The sequence below is a fragment of the Trachemys scripta genome, chromosome 12, assembly GCF_013100865.1.
Source record: "Trachemys scripta elegans isolate TJP31775 chromosome 12, CAS_Tse_1.0, whole genome shotgun sequence".
Taxonomy (NCBI): Eukaryota; Metazoa; Chordata; order Testudines; family Emydidae; genus Trachemys; species Trachemys scripta.
Window position 1 is genome coordinate 20,668,821 of NC_048309.1, and position 18,996 is coordinate 20,687,816.

Genomic DNA, 18,996 nt, shown 5'->3' on the forward strand with positions numbered 1-18,996 from the left:
AATGGTCAGGAGAGAAGACAGCAATACTTACAACTTACTCAGCAGTTTTCTTCTTCACAGCACCCAGACAGACATGGACTGATTAAAAACAGAAGTGTGGGTAGAGCATAGGCAAGAGAGTTTGGTGGGGACAGAATCTGGGAGCTGCATGAAGGTGAGGAGAGGTATGGGATTCAGTGAACAGACATGATGGAGGTGATTGCAGCATTCAAAACAGGACATAACATGAGCTTGGAGTGGAATCAAACCACGGGAAGAATGAATTTTAGAAATACTCGAAAGTAGCTATCAGATCTGCTATGTGGGCTAATGGACTGGCTATACAGTGCACAGGGCTGAGACTCCAGAGCTGAGCAATTTTTTAGTTCACTGGCAAAAAAAACATCACACACCACCACTCTTAAAAAAGTTGGTTTTGGACAAACAAAACATTTAATTTAACTCAAATGAACTCTTTAGTGGGGTTTTGTTCCCTTTGTTTTTTAGTTTTTAAACACTTTAAAACCAAATCTAGCTAAATTTTGAAACATTGTGTGTTGAAAGTCTCAAAATAAGTTGTTTCAAGATGTTTTATTTGGATTTATTTGCCAAATCCTATCTGAATTCAGTAGGTTTTGTTAGATCCAATCTGATTTTTCTGGTGAACAAACTGTTTGTGTGAAATAGTAGTTCTCAACCAATTTACCATTGTAGGCCACATATGCAGCTCTCTTTTTACACACACACACACACACACACACACACACACTAAATTTTACTTTTTTTTTTTAAATGCACAGCCCCATTTTTGCAATCCCTCTCCCCACTGGCTCCGTGTCTGGGGCAGGTGCCCTTCCTGCCCCATCCTAGTCACGGTCCTGAGAATGGCACATGGGCCACAGCTGTGCGCTGATTGGGCCACGGGTTGAGAACCACTGGTCTGAATGGAGCAGAGTGAAATGTTTCAGGAGACTTGGGTTCTATTCCCTGCTCTGCCAATAAGCTGCTGTGTGACTTGTGAGAAGTCACTTCATCTTTTTGGTTCCCCTCTCATGCTGAGTCTCTTGTCTGTTTAGATTGGGCAGGGACTGTCTCACGCTATGGATGTGTGCAGCACCTGGCATAAAGTGGGTTCCAATCTCAGTCAGGGCCCCTACCTGCTACTGTAATACAATTTCATTTTGAACAAGTGCAATCTAATACAAGTGCTGCAAATCCTACCTCGACGCCTCAACATGGCGCAGCAGTGACCCTGGCTGTTTGACAGCGATGGTAGCGGAGTGTATTCATCGGCAGGTCTAACCAGGCTATCAAGGTGTCGGACTGTCAGCCCCGCAAGGGGGTTGCTTCCTCTGTGGACGGGCGTATAATCTCTCTTTCTGAGGCTGTAAGATAGCTAAGTTGAGGAGGTAAACGCGCCACTGACAGGGCAGCCAGCGGGTGGCTGAGAACAATGGCTAAAACAACATGGAAAACCAAGTCTCAGTTCTCGGCACGTTCCTCGATCCCAACTCTGGAGGCAGTGAGGCATTCGAATGACGAGAGGCTGCAAAGAATTTCAGGTACCAGGTTGCCAAAAGACAGCTATATCCGAGTGGTATCCGCGAGAACAGAAACGGCCACGCGGTTGGCCTCCAAATAGGTGGGATGATTTCCTAACAAGGAGATATGGACAAGCATGGCGAAGGATGGCCAGAGCGAGAGAAGATTGGAAGACGTGTTGTGATCGGTTCAGTCTCAACTGATGAAAGACCGACAGTCTATGCTACATAGTCTACGCAATCTAATGAGGACCTGGCTGCCTGGAGAGGATGAGTCAGGAGGTCAGAGGCTGCAGACTTTAGTAGCAGAGGACACAGCATTAGCAGTGAGAAGATTTGGAAGGAAGATAAGGAAGTGAAACCACTTGAGATGAAGGAGCATAACCACGGGGCAGAATTTGTCTCAGCCATTGGCCATTGTTTTAGATCTGCTATCACTGGAGACTGAACTTTGGACCTCTCCAGCCAACTCATTAGCTTGAGCTAGAGGACTATGTTTACTAACTGGCAGCTATAGCAGACTCTTAACCTCTGTGGATGGCGGAAGGGAAGAGAACAATGGGTGGCAGAGACTAGTTACCTCCCTTTCAAAACCACACCTTTTCCTTGCCCCATCCCCCAACCAACTCTGCTCCAGAAGGAGATTGGAACCAGAGAAGCAAATTTAGGAATCATCAGCAGAGGCAATCGCTGAATCCAATGGATCCCTCAGGGAGGGTGTATAGAGGGATTCTAGGTAGCATTCAGTGGATTACCGGTCGCTAATGGGACCTGCAAAAAACAAGCCATTTCCTACAGGATTACAGAAAATCCACTCTTTCTATAGGCATTAGCTGGAGTCAGAAAGCACTTTGAGGCCAATATCATTAACCCTTTTACTCCCATGAACTGTAGCTGCAACCCACAGTAATTCAGCAGTGAAGGGCTTAACTGAGGGTTTCAGACAAGCTAAGTTGACAAATAAAAGGAGTGTGTGGAAGAGGGAAAGTCTAAGTACAAACAGAAAAATAATCCCAAATTGAAGCAGAAAGCATCTGCTCCCTACTTCCACTGATCCTAAGCCAGGCACTCCTACCCCAGCTCACCCCACTGTGCAGTACCTCAGCACAGCCCCAGATGGGAATTCAAAGCTGCCTGGAGCCTCTCCAAGAAGCACAATGGTTCTGACCACCACTGACTCAGGAGTCACATTTCAAACCCCGAGATTTGATCACTGAGAACCAGGGGTTTGGTGCTGCCCATCAGAGAGGTAAAGTTCAGACCTGGGGTCCAGAATGATCTCTTTAAGCAGCATGTGGCGTGGCTTGCTGTATGGAGACCTCTGTGAGCCCCACATTCAGAGGCAATGGGAAGTGAGTGTGTTCCAACCTTAGTCCCCCCACCCCACCAGCTTCATGCTGAATCCACCACATCTGTTGGGAGTAACAAAAAGTCGCTCTCTAGCCTCTCAAAATCCTCAGGCCAGTCCCGAACATTGGAGTCCCATCACAGTGGGCAGGAATCAATTACTTTTGGAAAGGGGTGTGTGTGTTAAAAACAAAAACAAACAAACAAAAAAACCCATCATCAGGTCCACCCAAATAATGCCAAGGCAAATTCAGTAGCGAGAGAGAGAGATACACGAGGGGGAGGTGTCTGGGTGGCCTAAAACCTGGCTAACTTGTAACCCCACCCTTAAGAACTAAAGAGAACAGCTTGACAGCTCCTCAGCAACCAGGATGTGGGTTGCAACTAAGTTTCCCCTTTCCAAAGCCCACAAGAGGGGGTCACACAGCACTTCTGCCACAGCAATTTAAGCACCCAGCTTTATGCTAGAAGGATCTCCCAGGATAAGCCAACTACTACCTGTACTTTGCTAGAATGCCCCCAGTTTAGCACATCTTTAGCTCCTGTAACTGCCCAACAGTTAGGAGGGAACTGGAAGAGGGAAGAAGGGGAAAAAGACAAAATATCATTTTCCTTGGCTATCAGTGAAATTGATGACACGGGGGATTAATGCTTTGCACAAGTGCCATTGCCTTATGAAAGTTGCTTCTCCCCAAGCTATTCTCTATACACCTTCCACAGCAAGATTCCTTCTTCCTCACCAATTATCCCAGCCCAAGATATTCACACATTAGAAGTCTTTTCTTTTTGCACCCTGCCAAGATGAGCAGGGCAGCATTACCCAAACATGCAGCTTTGTTTGGTCACTTCTTTAGCCCCCCCACCATACCTTGACAGCTGCTTAGCTTCAGTTGGCTGCTCCTGGACTTTGAAACAGACACACTCTTAAAATGCTAGCTGGCTGCTGCCTACATAGGAACATTTTCTTTCTGCTTCTCTTAGCTCCACCTCCTTACCTGAAACTTCCTGCTTCCCTCTTACCTGAGCCAGGGCGGAGCCTAAACAGTGTCAGGTCACTACTGAGCTGCCTCATCTTAAGCCTATCAAAGCTTTAGGAGTATCAGAGACAGGACCTCATTGAAGCAGACAGCTGACAGCAAACATGAATGGCTGCAGCTGTGGGTCACTTCAGCCCGGCCCATTTTCTCATACTCTGGTAGCTCCAGGCCCTTGTCAGACCTGCCAGATGTCACTCATTTGCAGGAAGACTTCTTCCTGTTTCATTCATTTGCAGGCAGGTGCGGTGCCTCATCCGAAGAAGGATTTTGCAATGTCTTTGCAGTGATACATTTAGGGCTAGGCTTTGCCAAAAAGCCAGCTCCCGTTTAGTGGGCAGATTTTCCAGAGGGTGGGGTGCTGAGCTCTCTGGAGAATCCTGGCCGTGGGGGTCACAATGGAAGGTGCTGGGAGCTCACCTGTTTGAAAAATCCAGCCCTGTGAGTGCTGAGTTTTCTGGACGCTCTAGCCCTTAATGTAGGAGCAACATTTTATAATTGTACTATAAAAATTAATGTATAATTTGATTTTATTCGGTTAGTTATTTTTTTAAATAGCAAAAAAAATAAACTTTCGTTGGGATTTTGTTTTTTATATGCATTATAAGTTGGGCTTTTTTAGTTTTTTGTTTTAAGGTTTAGTTAGTAAAAGACAGAATTTTGTATAAAGGGAGGCAGTATTTCCTAGTGGATAGAGCACTGGACTGGGACTGGGACTCGGGAAACCTGGTTTCTATTCCCTGTTTGGTCACTGGCCTGCTGGGTGACCTTGGGCAAATCATTGCATCTCTTTGTGCCTCAGTATCCCCATCTGTAAAAGGGGAGTTAGGAATCTAACCTCTTTTGTAAAGCGCTTGGACATCTCCTGATGAAAGGTGCTATATAAGAGTTAGGTATTAGGATTTTATGATCTATGCCATACAGAGTCTGAACGAAACTCCTAAGATTAGAGTTGAATTTAACAGTCTGTTCATTTCTGGGCACATATACTGTACCCATCGGCATGGTATCTGAGTGCCGCTGCATTTGAATGAACCCAAACAAAGTGCAATTCAAGGGTGGAGAAACCACATGAACTCAAACCCGCTAAGCGACTTGTCAATAAAACCTATGTGACAGAAACCCAGCAAGATTTGCCCAGCCCTGCCTGAGTTCTGACACTCTGGGGCTATAAGGGGGTCTCACCACAAGGTGGCGAGCTTTCATCTCTTTCTGTCTCTGTCCGTTCATCATCTTCATATATACTGCACAATTCAGACTAAAATTCTGCCCACAGCAGATACGTGCATCTTCCACCACAGTCCCTAGGAGATGCACAAGCACATCACAGAGCAGACGCTCGCTCTATCCTAATTAACATCTTCCCATCTCATGACTGTGTGTATATACAGAGGTGCTGGAACTAGGGGTGCTGCTGCACACCCTGGCTTGAAGTGATTTCCATTATATACAGGGTCGGCAGCTTAGTTAAAAACGGCTCTCAGCACCCTCACTATAAAAATTGTTCCAGCACCCTGTCTATACAGCAACCGAAGTTTTCTATTAATGGCAGCGTGGGCCTTTTATAGAACCCCCAATAAAGAATTCTAATGATTAATATCATATCACTATGGCACCATTAACATCTGCAATGCTCTGACCTGGTCCTTGTGCGAAAGTGTACAAAGTAAGGGTTTGATTATCCTACTTCCTATAAGTTAATGGCAAAGCCCCTCTTGTTTTCAATGAGAGCAGTGCGGGGCCCTAAATGAGAGACATAAGCACGTAGATGCAGATCCTCAGAGGTATTTAGGTGCCTAGCTCCCACTGAAAGCAATGGGAGCCTGGTGCCTAAATACCTTTGGGCCATGCAGCACAGGTGGTAGCAGACAGCTCCAGACATGAGCAGCAGCAGTGGAAGGCTAAGCAAAAGAAGGCTGTTTAACAGGACTTAGCATTTATGGATCTCAACCTGCTTTAAGTATCGTGATCCTCATGTGCCAGATGGAGAAACTGAGGCATGGGTCAGTTAAGTGATTTGCCCAAAGTCACATAGGGAGTGCTAGCAAAGATGGGGTTAGAAGCCAGGTCTGCTGGTTCCCAATTGGGTGCCCTTTCCACTGACCCTGCCCTGTTTTTAAGGGGAGATTTGATGGGGGAAGAGAGGGATTTGGCTCGGGGTAGAGGGAGGATGTTCCAGGTACAGGGGACACCATAGAAAAGGCATAAAGCTGACAGCCAGGGAAAGAGACAGCGAGACTAGCAAGAGAAGAGTAGCTGGGTTGATCAAGGTATGAGAAGGACACGAGAGCTGAGTTCTGGTGGGGCAGAGCACTGAAGCGGAGTCTAGTAGCTGGATCCTGATGGAGGAAGAGCCCGAAAGGCCGTGAAGGGATCAAAGACGGGAGCTGAGCAGGGTGGGTAGTGGCTGGAGAAGCAGCATTAGGGATAGCCTGGAGGGGGCCACAGATCAGAGACAGGAGTGGTGGAAGCAAGAGTCAAGATGAGAGAGAAACAAGGAAACCAAACACACAGGCAGGATATTGCACTTTGCACATGAGGAAACTGTCTTGCAAAATAGCCAGGGTGGTGTTTGTATATTTACCAGGATTAATAACAGGGGGCAAACTGCCTGCACCCATCTGAGCTGCCACAGGCTGAGGTAGCAGATAGCCCATGGGGCTGATGAGCACAGAGAGATTCTGAGCTGAAATCACAGGCATGGCAGTGCTGCGAGCGAGGTCTGGGGAGGCTCAGAGATCGGCATGCTGCCTCTCAGTTCAGGCACCTTTCTAGGGGCCGGGGCAGATCAAGTCCATTGTATGCAGTTTATTTGGTGTGAGCCTCTCACATGAGTCCTTATGAACAGAGCCTCCTGTCTTCTCCACGTGGACATTAAAGATCCCTGGTCCTTTTTGTAATGGGAGGGGGCTAGTGTGGTCTGCAATTTCCCCTTTCATCTGTTGTGCTGTGTGATGTACAATAGATACAACACTGGGCTGGGACTCAGGAGACCTTTGGCAAGTCACTGCACCGCCCTGTGCCTCAGTGAACCCATCTGTGAAAGGGGGATAATGCTACTGACCTCCCTTGCAAAGCACTTTGAGGTCTACTGACGAACAGTGCTAAATAAAATCTCGGCATTGTGAATGATAGGAAGGGGCTTGGCTACAATGATCATAAGGCCCATGGATACACACAGGCAGTCCTCTGTGTATGTTCCGCACCTAGCACAACAGAGTCCTGGTCCATGACTTGAGCTCCTAGTTGCCCCATTGGGCCACCTTAAAGAATCTCTCCCCCAGTCTGGGCTGTACCCCCCTGCAAACACCTGTATCCAAGAGATGGATGTAATAAACAGGGTTTCCAATAGAAAAGTGCAGATATTTCTGTACAAATTAAGGTATAATCCAAGTGACGTAGCTCTCCATATAATGGCAAGGGTACGACAACAGCACGCCCAGGCAGCTGATTTACTTGGCTCTAAGCCTCTTGGCTGACAACTCACCTAGACAGGAATTTATTGTCCAATAACGCACACCCTGTCCAACAACGCAATAAACGTCTGACGGTAGCAAGCCCATCAGCATGTCAGTAAGAAAACAAAGCTTGTCTCAGCTCACCTGACCTTCCCCACCCCCATCTCTCAGGAAACATGGGGGCTGCTTTTTTGCTGAGCAGGATTTGAATGAATGTTTGAAAATGTGGGACACAGCTTTAAAGAAAAGGTGGATTGTTTATCGCACATTCTCTTGCCAGTCTACCAACTGGATTTGCTGCCATGCATCGTTTCCAGATCCAGAGATGGATACTTTGCCGCTCTCCGAGAACTACACACTACAGGTAGCTAGATAGTCTAGTCACTCCAGTGCAGAGAAAAGGGATCTGAATGAACCACACAAGGGAATATTTTACTCTCAGAGACCTGAGTCCACAGGTGGCTTTTTCTGAACAAAGCAGCCAAAAGACCACTCTCTATGTAGCATGGTTGGATGAATCCACGTGCTCAAGAGATACAGAGGTCATGGCAATCAGCTATACCCCAGCCATGTGCGGTTAGGGATAGAACCCATAACCCACCCTCTCCAAACACAGGACTCCACCCCTTGAACTAAAGGAGAAGCTGTTAATTATCAGTAACTATTACTGGGTTCTTATCTTCTAGCTATTAGGGGCAGGCGCTTGCATACACCTTAGTCAGTACATTCTAGTGTATTTTGGACCGCATTAAATGCCTTCCTAAACTATTTAAACACCACTCACTAATCCCCTGCGAGAGCCGTTAAAAGCAGCTCCCAGCTGAGAGCAGAGCAGCGCGGCACTCCTGCTGCTTGGGCTAGCGAAGTGCGGGGGGAGAGTCACGTAGCAGACTTGCTGGCCTCAGACCACAACGGTCCTGCTCTGAGCCTGGCCTGTGGTAAATTGCAGGATGTGTATGAGAACCGTTCAAAACACTCGGCCGTTTCAGTTCACAGGGGTCCGTCTGTGCACACATCCTTTGACTTGGCCTATGCGAGCTTGTAGCCCCCCTAACACTCAGCGTCCAAGGCACCCAAAACACGCTCAAGAGGAAACCCAGTCGAACCCCCCTAGTTTCATGACACACCATAGTAGTTTAAGGGAAAACAGTACCCATGCCCAGCTCTACGAAAACTAGGGCTGGGTTTGCTCAAGAGCTCACAAATATTTACAGACACCTAGCCCGCGTGCTGCTAGCCCATGTGCTGCTAGCCCGATGCAGTGAGCAGACTCCTGTTGAAATCCAGGGGGCTATGCTTGGGAGTAAGAGAAGCAGGGTCTGTCCTGCCATCTGCAATGAAACCTGATTGCAAATCATTGATTTGAATGACCCCAATGCACTCAGCCACTGGGTGAGCTATAGCGCGCAGCCCCCGCCCCGGACTGGCAGACACAGCGCCCCTTCTCCTTTCAGAAAGACTGGTCCGTATCCTTCTGTTTCCATGCTGATATTGCTGGTCTCGTGGGTGAATCATTGGGGAAAGTGTTAGTGATTCCTGGCCGTCGTCCTGCATCCCTGCACTTCCATATGTGACCGAAAGGAATCTGCGGCTTGCAACAAAGGCCGTGCTTGTAAGGACAAATCATGGACCTGACACCGTAAGGGGTCCAGGCCCCCTCAATTCCTACAGATGGCCACGGGAGCAAGGGGCGCTCAGCACCTTGCATGCGTGAGCCCCACAGAAGGAAGCAACTCCAGCACTGCTGTTACTTTGCCTTTCCAGAGCACATTTCATCCAAGTGCCTGCCAGTGCATTACAGCCCAGCAGCAACCCTTGGGAGGGAGTTAGCACCCTGGACACGACGGTGACAGGTGTGTTAGAGATAGATGCTGTTATAACCAATTTACAAATGGGCAAACCAAACTTGGAGCAGCCAAGTAACATGTCCAAGCCAGCGAGGGAGAGAACTCCCGAGTCTGAACAGTTGCTCGAGCCACTAGACCACACTGCCTCCCTGCTTGCATCCTGCTTGAGCTGCTAGACCACATTCCTGAGGAGCAAAGGATCCCCGGGTGCATACAGCGGAAACCGATGCACACTCTGTAGAAAAGCCCAGGCAGGGATTCATAGGAGGCTTTTAAAGAATAAACAAGTGTCTCCTTCCTTCCTGCAGTTATTTAACAATTTACTGAAGAGAGATGGTGTTACCCAGGCTCAGCGAATGTGAAGAAGCTGCTCCGCTGTTTAGGCGCTGAGCAGAGATCCTGCATGTTGCATTCTCTCCTGATTCAACTATTAAACAGCAATTTTTTTTTAACAGTGAGGGTAATTAACCATTGGGGCAATTTACCAAGTACTCCTGAGGGCAGTCTGTGCCAAAAAATTAAAAATTCTGTGCACAATATTTTAAAATTCTGCAAATTTTATTTTTCAAATAAATGTGGAGACTCCAGCATGGCACTGGGGAGCACAGGCCACTGACTGCACAGAGGTGGGAGATCACTGTGCAGTTCCCCACCAGGACAGGGACTCAGCGGTGAGGCTGCACCCAACCCTGACACAGCGCAAGGACCGGGCCTGCCCCACAAACACCCCAGGGCCCCTCCCTCCATGCCAGGTGCACCAGGAGCAGGATCCAAGTGTGGAGGGGCTTAGTGTGGGGGGATCCAGCTGTGGGTTGAGAGGGTTCTGTGTGGGGCAATCTGGGTGTGGGCGGCTCAGTGGGGGATCCAGGTGCGGGGGGAATCTGGATGCACAGGGGCCTGTTGGGGGGTTCTGGGTGCAATGGTAATGGGACTCTGCAGGGGGGTCCAGGTGAAAGTGGTTGGGGCTCAACGGGGAGGGTCTGGGTGTGGGGGGCTCAGTGGGGTGGGGATCCATGTGCAGCTGGTTGGGGGTTGGTAGGGTGGGGGTCCAGGTGCAGGAGGCTTGTCAGGGTGGTCCAGATGCAGGCAGAGTGGGGCCTATCAGGATGGGAGAGTGTTCTGGGTGTGGGGGGGCTGAGGCTTGCTGGGAGAGTCTGAGTATGAGGGGGTCTGTATGCACAGGGGTGGGGTGGATGGGGGAGCAGCTCCTTGTAAAGTGATCCCTCTCCCTGCAGCTGCAGAGCGATGAGTGCAGGAAGCAGGAGAAGGGGGAAGTTTGCAGAGCTTCCTACAGCCAGGGGAAAAAACTGAGGGTGGGTCTGACATGGCCCTGGATGCCATGCAGGGGAAAATGAAGTCCCATCCCCCACTGCCCAGCCAGGACTAGCAGCTGAGCCAGGTGCAGGGTAGGAGCTACCAGCCGGGTCTTCTCCAGTCACACCCCCTGCCTCACAGTGATTTACCTCTCTGCCGGCTGCCCTGGGCACCTGAAACTGCTGAGGGAGGGTCACATAACCATTCTTGTGGCTTCCCTTTGCTTCCCCATCAGAAAGTCATTTTTCTGCGGAGAAGCAAAGAAATCTGCAGGGGACACACATTCTGCGCAAGCACAGTGGTGCAGAATTCCCCCAGGAGTAACTAAGGGTCGTGGTGGATTCTCCATCACCAGCAATTTTAAAATCAAGACTGGATGTTTTACTAAAAGATCTGCTCTAGTTCAAACAGGAATTATTGTGGGAAAGTTTCAGGGCCTGTGTTTTGGAAGAGGTCAGACCACATGATCACAGTGATCGCTATGGGCCTTAGACTCAATTAATGCCCATTTGCATGAAGGCACAGGCGCCAACTTTCTAGTGTGCTGGGTCTTGCTCAACCCCAGGCCCCGCTCCCACTCCACCCCTTCCCCCAAGTCCCCACACCCACCTCACCTCTTCCTACCTCTGCCCCACCCCGCCTCTTCTCGCCCCATTCCGCCTCTCCCCCTCATGCGCTGTCCCCTCACTCCTCACCCTTGCCCCCAGAGCCTCCTGCATGTCGCGAAACAGCTGTTCCGCTGCGGGTGGGAGGCGCTGGGAGGGAGGGGGAGGTGCTGCTCGGCGGGGCCCATCGGCGGGTGGGAAGCACTTGGGGGAGGAAAGCGGAGCACCCATGGAGTTGGCACTTATGCATGTAGGAAGAGTCAATTTTCATATGCATTTCGAGACCCAGCAGGGTACAAATGCTGCTCAGTTTCCAGGACATCCCTAGCCGTAAGGGTCTCTGTGGTTTTCTTCCCCTAGGAGAACGCTGCACAGTGGCAAAGCAGAAGAGCATGCCGGGCCCTGGCTTGCACTGGGTGGGTGTGCTCAGTTGGGTGGAGCAGCAGAATGAAAGGATACATTGTGCCTGGGATAGGCACGGTGTGCTCTGAGGAACAGCCAAGCAAGGAACAGCACTATAATCAGGGTGGCAGAATAGTGAGACCGTGGCATGCTATGCTCTGGGGAGTGGCAGGGTGGCACAGGGCAGCATGAATATGGTGAAATGAGGCAGTGCACGGTGCTGTGTGTGGCAGGGTGGCAGCCTGGCACACTGTGTGACGGGTACGGACTGGCAGAGCGAGGCAGTAGGCTGATGTGCTCTCTGCCAGGCTGCAGCTAAAGGAGTAACAATAAAAGAGAACCAATAACTATTTGCAGCACTGTGTTGTGTCCTGGCAAACTTCCCCTAGTCTGCGCACCAGGCCCTGTGCCCTGCCGAGTTCACGGGCTGCTTGGACACTGTCGCATTTACTAGGAGCAGCCAGGGAAGCTCAGTCTGCTTGATTGTGGGGGAGCTGAAAACGAGAAGTCCTCACCATCCACTGACAGCCGCTCTACCCTGCTGCTTTATGGAGCACTCACCACAGACCATCCAGTGTGCAGGTCGCCTGTGACATAGAACCACACTGCTGTAGCACCTCCCATCTAGCAACCCAAAGCACTTAATAAATACGAACACCCCTGCAAGGTAGAGAAGCCCTGATAGCCCCATTTTCCAGAAGAGGCACCTCTCTGTGCCAGCTGTCTCTGGGGCACAGCGAGGTGAAGTGACTCGACTAAGGTCTCATGGCTAATTGGTGGCAGAGTCAGGAACAGAACCCAGGACTCCTGACTGCCAGTCTCCTGCTGTAGTCACTCGCTTACTTATGCTCACTTAGTCACTTATGCTCCGTGCTACAAAGTAGCGACGAGGTTAATGCAAAGAGAACGTGAAAATTTATTTAATTAATAACTAATTACCAGTATTGTTGTTGAGGTGCTGGCCACAGCTCCAGAGTGAAGGTTGAATTGAGTTTGGCACCTAAGAGGGAGTCAGTCTCTCACCAGGATTCTGCCTCTCACTGATGAGCCTGAAGAGCAGAGATGAGCTGCTCAGGTCTGGGAGCGAGGGCTGGGACCTCACTTCATTTGCTCTCATTTCGGCCTCCCAAACTCAAGAGAGGGAGAACGATGCAACCAAACTGTTTAAAAGAAGTTCTGTTTTCCCCTCCCCTTCCACAACAGCTGCTGCATTAAGATGTCAGGAGAGGCCTTATGCTGAACCCCTTGGATGTTTCAGAGGTGGAGGGTGGTCTCAACCTCGCCTCCTCTCTGCTCCCCCTTAAATGATCCTCTGCTGTTTCCCTGGGATTGTGCCGACTGTTCGAGCCTGGCTTTCAGCTGCCTGTCAGACCCACTTGTGACATTTCCCCTTTGGAGGCCTGTCACTGCACAGGGTGAGGAGCCTCTGTTGGTACTGGACGCAGCGTGACACTGTGGGGCTCACACGCTGAACCAGCCTGTATGCACTGGTGGGGACTTCTGGTCCAGAAGCAGGGAATAGGTAGATGGCAAGAAAAGATGGCCAGGAGGAACTGTGGGAAGGCACTGAAGGGCTAGCAGGCTAGAAACAGATGCAGCAATAAACAAAGTCTGTAGATTCTGCAGGGGCAGGGGGTTTGTTTTGACAGCAAGATGCTTTCTTAAAGAGCCCATGGTCCCACTTGGCCAACGCCAGCAAACTGAGCGCTGAGCTGTACATTCAGAACCCAAATAATTGCAAAATGAGCACAAGGAGACTCCGAGAACTTTTGTCTGGAAAGAAAAAAAACCTTCTCCTGGTGAGCTGTTCCCACTGTTCCGTAACACTGGAAAATACCCCTCCTCCACTGCTCCTCCAAACTCATTAAAAACAAACCCAGAGCAACATGGTTTGTCTAGAGCCAAATGGCCTGCGCAGGACGTGCTGAGCGGGCTTGGAACAGAGAGCAAAGAAAGAAGATCTGATCTAGGGGGTTCGGCTGAATCTTGCTTGGTGCAAAACACGCAGAAAGACTCAGTCTAGCGAACAATATAGAGCACTGTGAGTGCACCTGTCATTTTGCAGAAATATATGGCCATGTGGCCTCTGCCAGGAGAAGCTTACATTCAAGCTCAGATGAAAATGAAGGCCTGAGTCGGTGCCTAAAAAGACGTGTGAAAGGAGTGAGTTTTAAAGAGGGCTCTGAAAAAGTGTGTGTGTGTGTGGGGGGGCTGTATTGGGAGTGGAGGGCTGTTTCAGATGGCACAGGAGGGTTAGGGTAGGAGACAAAGCTGAAACTGAGAGAAAGGGAACCCTGAGACGTGAAGATAAGGGGGCCTGACTGTCCACTGCTTAGCTCCTTGTGTCATCATTTACCCTTGTCCAAAGGGGGTGTAAAACAATCCAAACCAAATTCTTCGCTCACAGACACCAGGGGTAGTAACATTTGCCCTCCACGGTGCAAGGTGTAAATGCTGACAGTGAAGAATTTGGCCAAAGTTGCATAACAGACTTGCACTGATTCAGCAGCTATCCTGGCAATCCACTGCAATCTTCTGACTGCCTTGGAAATGACACTGGCAAGGTAGACCTACAGTCATACACCCGAGTTGTGACATGGTGTGGCTTGTGGGCATGCACTATCCTGGCTCTGCAGATTTGTTTTTGTAAATGGGCAAGCTACTGAAATATCTACAAAGAATCCTGATCCCAGAAGTGCTCCACATGCTGGATTCTGGTATATTTCAGTGCCCCTCTGCTCACTACACAAAGAGTACGGAGCTGCCTGCTCTCCAGGAGTCCCCATCTACGGGAGTCCTTTTAATTTAACTCTGTTGTGGTTCTTCTCTCAGGGGAAAGTAGCAACGTAAGAGCAGCCAGGGTGCAGCAGTCCAGTTGTTGGTTTAGTGGAGTGTCCTTTCTCTGTCAGCGGTCAGTACCAGATGCCTTAGAGAATGGTGCAAGAAACTGTGAAGTGGTAAATATGGAATAGCCCCTTCTGCTAGAGGTTGACTTAGGAGCTTATATCCCTGCCAAACTTGTGTTGTTGTTGCTTTCAATCCTGGAACTGTGGAGGTTTTCTTTATCCATACAAAATGTCCAAACTTCCCATAGACAACAGTGGTGCAGGATCATACCCTTAACTAGCAAGGTTTACTGTATGAGTTTGTCTGGGGACAGCGATTGATTTGTGAAGGTCCTAGAAGTGGCGTCCACACAAAGGTCTCATAGCCACAGACCAAGGTAGGTAGCGCAGTAAAGGTGTAACTTTAGCAAACAAAAACACAAACCGTAGAAAATCTACTCCGTAGCAGGAAAACACAGGGTGGAAAACAGAGCCTGGGACAGATAGTTTAGAAGGGCTGGGGGCTTTCCCTTCTTTGGCCCACCTCTAGCTAAACTGATGATCTGATGTGTAATAGAGGTCAGAGCTGACCTCTATCTACCAGGCACATTTCAGGAAAGGCTGCTGGTGAGTGAGCCAGAGGGCTGGATTAGCCTCACTGCTGTGGCTGCTGCTTCCGCATTACTGCTGTCTGAAGTGAGGGGAAAGAAAACACAGCAGCAGTTGGCTCCATGTAAGTGACACCCTCCCCCCCTCTCTGTGGCCAGTCACAGGGAATCCCCAGCCAGGGTAGGAGGGTTTGGATGTGAAAGGGATTTCCCAAGCACTTTATCAAGGGGCTCCCTCCTAGAAGAGATAAGCAGGCATTTAAAACCACAGAGACAGGCAGCGGGGTGGGGAAGCCTGGCAAAGCACTGTGTTTCCTGTCTCTCCTCAGCTGGCTTCTCAGGGGCTCTGATTTCCTTCAGCGGATCAACAAAAAGTTCCAGAGGCTTTTGAAAGAGGTGATTCAGCACATAATGGGGGTGGGGGAGGGGAAGAAAGAATGTGCTCAGTGTTGTAAAATTCCCATGCAGCGAAAGTGAAACCAACCAGAGCACAGGTAATTTGTTGAAAGGTGGTTGTAATTTCTGAAGGCTTGTCAGGCCATGACAGTCTTATACTTTAGCTCAGCAAAACCACTGGGGTTAGCACAGGGGGGGTTATTATTATTTATTTTCTATTCCTGGGAAAGGTCAAGTCAGACTGGAATAGTGAGGGAGGAGAAGGATCTGCCAAGGAAATACGCATTTAAGAGATGTGCAAATAAAATGGGATCCAGTGAGATGTTGTTAAAGTAAAAGCCTTTTAAAATGTTACAATTCAGATGCTTTCACTGGTTTGCTTTTTCCCCCCCTTGTATCTTTAATAAAGTGTTAAAAGGATGTTGAATGGTGTATTTGCCAGGGTGGTAAAGCAGGCTGAGGTCTACTGTATGTTAATGCCTTTAACTCCTTGGGCCCATTTATTTCATCTAAATTAATACAACAGAGGGGGGAGGTATAGCTCAGTGGTTTGAGCATTGGCCTGCTAAACCCAGGGTTGTGAGTTCAATCCTTGAGGGGGCCACTTAGGGATCTGGGGCAAAAATCAGTACTTGGTCCTGCTAGTGAAGGCAGGGGGCTGGACTCAATGACCTTTCAAGGTCCCTTCCAGTTCTAGGAGATGGGATATCTCCTAGAATTTATTTATTTTTTAATTTAGAGCCCCTTGGACTACACTGAGCTTCCTTGCTGCATACAGAGCAGCTTGCTAGAGGCCTGATCCTGCAAAGTTACTTTTGTGCATAACTTTACTCATATAGATAGTCAGTCCCACTCAAGCCACCAAGGCTACTTTTATAAGTAAAGTTACCTAGAGGCACCGTTGTGGCATCTAGGAGCCCCAGGCCTGGGCCAGGACCCATTGTGCTAGGATGAAACCCTAGTCCCACTGAAATTAATGAGAATTTTGCCATTGCCTTCAATGGGGCTGGAATTCATCCTAAAGCCTGAACCCTGCAGCGGGGTCTGCACAGGCAGACACCTGTCCTTGTGGAGACCTGTCAACTCCCGTTGGGCTTTGCAGGAGGTCAAGGGGTCACCCACACAGATCTGAGTGCAGGCTCAGGTTCTACAATTATTTCAAAAGCAGTAGGGTGCACACTGCATTGTACAGACAGTGAAGAGCTAATATAGTCCTCATCTTGGAGTTTTTACAGATTCAGGATTCTCTCCTGTAGGTGATCTGTGCTTGGCCCTCCCAGTGACTGAGCTGTTAACAAATGTATATTTAAAAATAAAATACCATAAAATAGGAAAGAAGCAAGGGTTAAAATTTCCCCCCATTCCAGAACAAGAAGCTAGGATTAAAAAACAATAACCGTTTGATGTGGAGCTAGGAACCAATAAAAAGTGGGAATTAGATGTGGAATCAAATATAATTTTAAGCAAGTATCGTAACCCTTTCCCCATTTCCCTGTGTCTGTAAACTGTCTTGGTTGGCGCCTGACCCTGCTTCACTGAGGTCAATGCTATTGATTTCAAGGGAAGCAGGATCAGAGCTTAAGATGCTCTGCTTTTCAGGACAGGGACTTGCATTTTGATATTTCTGTTAACCACCTGCACATGTTAGGGTGCTATATAAATAAACTCTCCACCTGTATAGTCAGGTGTATGCTAAACAGATAGATCCTGCTAGAAAGCCACCCTGAAATGGAACAGCGTAGATGCACAAAGTCCATTGGTATCATTTTTGTTTGAGACACACCCACATACATGAAGCAAGGTATGTTATTTTTGTCTGAAGTGGGGTAGGGTTTATGGTAGGGTGCCAAATAAAAGATATATTCAGTAGTTAAAAGCATGTTATATTGTTCCAGCGAGTTAGTAGCATTTCAGGATGGAAGGGATCACAAGAGGACCGATCGTGCATACACTTACGCATGTAAGATACTTTACTCACTCTTATAGTCTGATAGCAGGACTGCTCATGTGGGTGTTTGCAGGATTAGGCCATTAGCTGTGTGGGTCTTACATTCAGGTCCATAGGTAACCAGCAGGCTGTAGAGTTCATCCTGGTGATTTGCAGAACATAATTTGAGAACCAAACAGTTGGGTGGGTGGATGGATGGGTGGATGGATGGGGAGGGAAGGGAGGAAGGAGGGTCCATGAGAAGATTTTAATCTTACAAAGCAGACCACAGAATGGCCAGGTACAGACCACTGCTCCACCCTGCACAGAGTTATGCCCAAGCATACCATTACACCTGTGCAGCATTCCACTGCCCTGTGCCCAGCTGCAACTCTCGGCAGCATCAGGACCCTATTCTTCATTCGGGTTCTTATAGCGCCCCCATCCTGGGGATGGCTAAGTGTTCACATTCGCTCTACGCAGTCAGGGCCTTTATGTGGGGATTGGGCCCTGCTATACCTTTTGGAGCTGTGCGGCATTAGGGCCAAGGCCTGCACCTTACACAAGATGTCCCAAAGAAGTCCAGGGCCCCACTCCACCCCCAGCAGGGCACGAGGATGTGGAGCAAGAACTGGCCCTCGGCTCTCCCTAGGCACTGCTCATTGCCGTCTGCCATCGGGGCAGTGCCTGGGGGGCACTGCAGGGAGCAGGGTTCACCCCGCGCCCTGTGGGGCCCTGACTCTGGCTAGGCCTTGGGGGAGTGGGAGAGATGGAAGAGGGCAGTGGAGGGGAAAAGAAAATGGGGAAGGAGACGGGCAAGAGGTGGGGAGGGAACAGGCAGGAGGGGGGAGCCACGTGAGAAAAGGCAGCGATCTAGTGACCGTGCCCCGACGCCACGGGAGTTGCACACGGCGCATGCGCCCCAGGCAGGACCGACTCCGATTCGATTACGTCACCCCTTACCACCGAATGTTACTCATTCTCGCTGATCCTCGTGTGTGTTGCGCCCGCCCGCCCCGCGCTCCTCCGGCCGCCCGAGTAGCCCCCTCCTCCGTGCATATTGATGTTGCTGGGTCCGCCCCCTATCCTCCCCCCCTTAGCCTGGTGCTGGAGCGTCCGCCCGGCAGCCCCGCTGGGTGTCCCGTCCGCCCCCGCCCGCCCCGCGGGCACAGCCCGGGCCTCCGCCGCCTGGAGCGCTGCCCGCTGCTGCCACACGCACCAAGCCAGCCGGGCAAGGGAGCCGCCGGAGGTGAGTCCCGAGCGGCTCGGCCCGTCCGCGCTGGGGCGGGGACATCGGGACTCCCCCTGCTCCTGTCCCCCCCATCCATCCAACCCTCACCCCCTGCCCTCCTTCCCGGCTCCTGCCCCCGTGCCCCACCCTCCCCGGACCTGCCCCCCAATCCACCCCATCCCCCTGCCCTCCTTCCCGGTTCCTGCACCCCCCGATCCACCCTCCCTCCCGGCTCCTGCCCCCCGATCCACCCCATCCCTCTGCCCTCCTTCCCGGTTCCTACACCCCCCGGCTCCTGCCCCCCGATCCACCCCATCCCTCTGCCCTCCTTCCCGGCTCCTGCCCCCCGATCCACCCCCCGGCCCACCCCATCCCCCTGCCCTCCTTCCCGGCTCCGGCTCCTGCCCCCGCGCCCCACCCTCCCGGGACCTGTCCCCCGGTCCACCGCCCGGCCCCTAGCCCCCGATCCATCCCATCCCCCT

At 50.3% G+C, this 18,996-nt stretch overlaps 2 protein-coding genes across 13 annotated transcripts in view; one reads left to right on the forward strand and one right to left on the reverse strand.

The window, feature by feature from the left end:
• Window positions 1–18,996, reverse strand: part of LPIN3 (lipin 3) — a 47,198-nt gene that overhangs the window by 27,536 nt on the left and 666 nt on the right. For 4 of the 8 annotated variants that reach the window (XM_034788013.1, XM_034788011.1, XM_034788010.1 and 1 more), the window contains exon 1: window positions 3,736–3,844. The gene's annotated coding sequence lies outside the window, so the exon portion shown is untranslated. Of the gene's footprint in view, window positions 1–3,735; window positions 3,851–17,334; window positions 17,447–18,246; window positions 18,278–18,996 lie in introns of those variants that run through there. The other 4 variants (XM_034788012.1, XM_034788005.1, XM_034788007.1 and 1 more) reach the window with 3 other exon arrangements.
• The window catches only part of ZHX3 (zinc fingers and homeoboxes 3), a 61,419-nt gene continuing 60,803 nt past the window's right edge, over window positions 18,381–18,996 (forward strand). For 3 of the 5 annotated variants that reach the window (XM_034788000.1, XM_034787999.1, XM_034788003.1), the window contains exon 1: window positions 18,381–18,532. The gene's annotated coding sequence lies outside the window, so the exon portion shown is untranslated. The remainder of the gene's footprint in view (window positions 18,533–18,996) is intronic. The other 2 variants (XM_034788002.1, XM_034788001.1) reach the window with 1 other exon arrangement.